Below are 3,134 nucleotides of genomic sequence, written 5' to 3'. Positions count from 1 at the left end.
CAGGTGTCTACCACGTGCCTTTATAAGGGCCTTAGCAAGATGGACCTCGTTATGTTTGGATTGAGGGTAGATTCCAACCCACCATTGCTCTGGCACATTATCGACTCCTCCATACACAGCCAGACGTGCCGTTAAATCCAAAACCACAGAGGAAAGGGTTCAGTTCCCAAGGAAACGGTGAAAGCTGAACAATGTAAAACTTTACAGGTAGGCCCGCATCAAATTCACCCTGATTTCCAGTAACACCTGGACGCCCCTTCCAATGGACGTCCAAAGAACCACAGAAGCTTCTGGTATCACCACATGGTTTTAATGGCCTTACACATCTGGTGAATCAAAACGAAACATCTCCCCTCTACATCTCATCCTTTTTTTCTTTTTTCTTTTTTTTTTTTTCTAGATCCAGGTGAAATTGATTCTTCTTGGCATGGCAGAGTTTTCAGAGTCCACATTCCTTAAGCCCCCCCCCGTTAACAAGATCGCTCGCTAAGTTTGGCTGTTGGCCCATTCAGTCCGGTGCACAAAACGCCGCAGACTTAGTGCCCGGGCAACGTCTTCAGATGTTCTCCGAACCAGATCGGCCATGCTCAACACCGTCCGCGTCCGTAAAAGAGGGGGTGGAATTCGTAGATTTCGTGAGGACCTGTGGCTTCCTTTTGCCACGCCAGATACGCGGGGGCCATTAGGATGGGGTTGCGAAGGATGAGCTGGAAAGGTGAAAATGTTTTTCGGCCTGAGTTTCTCAACAGTGGAGGTGGAGAAGAAGGAAGAGCGACACCAGCACAACGCTGACCGTAGACTGGAGGGCGCACGCGCCTGACTTGGTGGTAGCGGCCGTGGCTGAGGCCTTGGTGGTGGTGGCGGCGGCGGCGGCGGCCGCCGGCGCCGCGGTGGTTTCCTGGGAAGAAACCTCCTGGGGCAGGAGCAGCGCCAGAAGCAGCAGCCCCAGCTGCAGCCTCATCAACATCCCTCTTCTCATGTCCCCTGTGTCGCGCTTGGTGCTCAGGGGAACGAAGGATCCGGAGCTGCAGGTGGCTGCGGGCGAAATGGCGAGGGCGGTGCCGGCAGGGTCTTACTTACGAGGGAGCGTCACAAAGCCTGATGCGCCAAGGGCCTTCCGGCGCCAGCCAGCGTCACAAGGCCCGACCCCGAGGGCCCCGCCCCCTGGACCCTGGGCTCCGCCCAAAGCCCGCCCCCCTCCGCCGCAGCCTCAGATGCCAGCAGGTGCTTCCCGCCCACGGGCGACCCCATTCCTTTGCTTTGGAAACAAAAACGTCCGTAACTTGTTGAGAGCGCCCGAGCCCCATGACTTAGAAATCTAAGGTTCCCCCTGTCTTCCAAGCAGCGTGTGATCCCTCCAGATCCTTCAAATTGGCCCATGTTTGTGGCTGGTCAGTAGCACAGAGCGTGACCTCTGAGTTTTGTCCCCCCGAGGTAATCACTATTGATATGTGGCACGTTTCTATTTTTGTATCTTCCCACTTTTCTATCCTGGTTTTACCTATGGAGGTTGAACTAGTAATTGGGGAGGCAGGATTTTTGTTTTGTTTTCTTGAAGAGTCGGGCTGGGGGAATTCAAGCTAGAAAAAGCCAAAGTGGAAATTGCTTTTAAAACAAACAGACACAAAAGATTATGACAGTGACCATTTTAAAAAATAATGAAAGGAAGTCCATGGTTCATAAAGGGCACTTGGAGTCTGAATGGGAAATGATCCCGTCTGCAGGGCTGGGACGGGGAAAAATAATCCATTCACTGCTGTTTGACATTTGGGGTGTGACTGGTAATAAGAAATTTACCAGAAGATTTGTAAACTTTTGGCCGGGATTCTCTCATCAGCCTGTAGAGAAACTTTAAAGTCACTCAATGCCCTGTCCTGTCCTTTGTGTTCAAGAATTCGAATATTTTTACATTCCAGAAAATTAAATATTTTCTTTACATTCCAGAAAATTAAAACCTACTTCCTCCTTGCTTTTTCTAAGTCACTACTTCCTGCCTCTTCAAGAACCTGAGTCTCTTTTTCTGAACGTTGGGGTTGGGGGGGAGGGGAAGAGCAGCCTGAAGAATTCTTATTCCTTTTTGCCATTTGGGAGTTGAACCCACCCAAACTGGATCCCCGCCCCCCTGTCCCCACCTCATTTATTTTTTCCAAAAGTGATACAGAGGTGGTGGCAGACGTGGAGAAGGCTGGAGCCTCCCTGGGGGCTGGAGAGGCCACCACGTTTGGGCAGGTGCCTGTGTCCACTTTGGGCCACACATGGTCACGCAAGAGCTGAGAGCAGTGAGTCATTTAGGGTGTTTCAAGGACAAGGACCCTCATGGATGGATCTTTCCTCCCAACTTTTTTGATTCGAACAAACACGGCGAATCCCCCGGCCCACCCCAGCCTCATTCACTTCTCTGAGGGTTCAGTCAGAGCCGTGATGCATGTTTTGGTAAAAGCAGAAACTTGTTCTTGTCTTTCTGTTCCAGCCGAACAGAAAGGCTAACCCGGGTGTGTCTGGAACTTTTCCTCCCTCCACACAAAGGTCCTCCATTGTGATGTGGAGAAATCATCTGTCATTGCCTAGCAACTGAAGCCCCTGTCTACACTTAGGGAGGACCCACCTGCCGGAGGCCGTCTTTCCCCATCTCCTCAGATGCTTGGATGCAGCCGCGTTTCGAGTTTCCTGTTAATCAATCAGATGTCTCCAGCCCACACTTTGGAAAGAAAGTTCCTGACAACTTCTCTGCTACATTAGCCAGATTGAGTTTGTGTTGTGTGAAATAAAAGCCTTGACTGACAGGTTAAGTTTTGCCTCCTCAAAAATTCGCCACCTTATTTAGGACTGAGTCAAACTGCCTCCCTCCCCAAAGAAGCCTTTTTCCGATTCCCAACAGCCAGAAATGAAGTCTCCCTTCATCCAGTCTGGGCTTGCAGCTCCCTGAGGGCAGTAACTTTATTTATTTTTAATTTTGTTAGTGCTTATTTATTTTTGAGAGAGAGAGAGAGAGAGCATGCGCGCACGCAAGTGGGGGAAGGGCAGAAAGAGAGGGAGACACAGAATCGGAAGCAGGCTGCAGGCTCCGAGCTGTCAGCACAGAGTCTGATGTGGGGCTCGAACTCACGAGCCATGAGATCATGACCTGAGCCAAA

At 50.8% G+C, this 3,134-nt stretch overlaps 1 long non-coding RNA gene across 1 annotated transcript; it reads left to right on the top strand.

Moving 5' to 3' along the window:
* Window positions 1-252: 252 nt before the first annotated feature.
* Window positions 253-2,789, top strand: LOC131505139 (uncharacterized). The gene is made up of 2 exons (XR_009258286.1): window positions 253-1,434; window positions 2,527-2,789. It is a non-coding gene; the product is annotated as an uncharacterized LOC131505139 (long non-coding RNA).
* Window positions 2,790-3,134: the final 345 nt, after the last annotated feature.

The sequence above is a fragment of the Neofelis nebulosa genome, chromosome 2 (assembly GCF_028018385.1).
Source record: "Neofelis nebulosa isolate mNeoNeb1 chromosome 2, mNeoNeb1.pri, whole genome shotgun sequence".
In the NCBI taxonomy this organism is placed as follows: Eukaryota; Metazoa; Chordata; class Mammalia; order Carnivora; family Felidae; genus Neofelis; species Neofelis nebulosa.
Note: the sequence above shows the minus strand (reverse complement) of the source record. Positions and strands in the feature narration are given on the sequence as shown.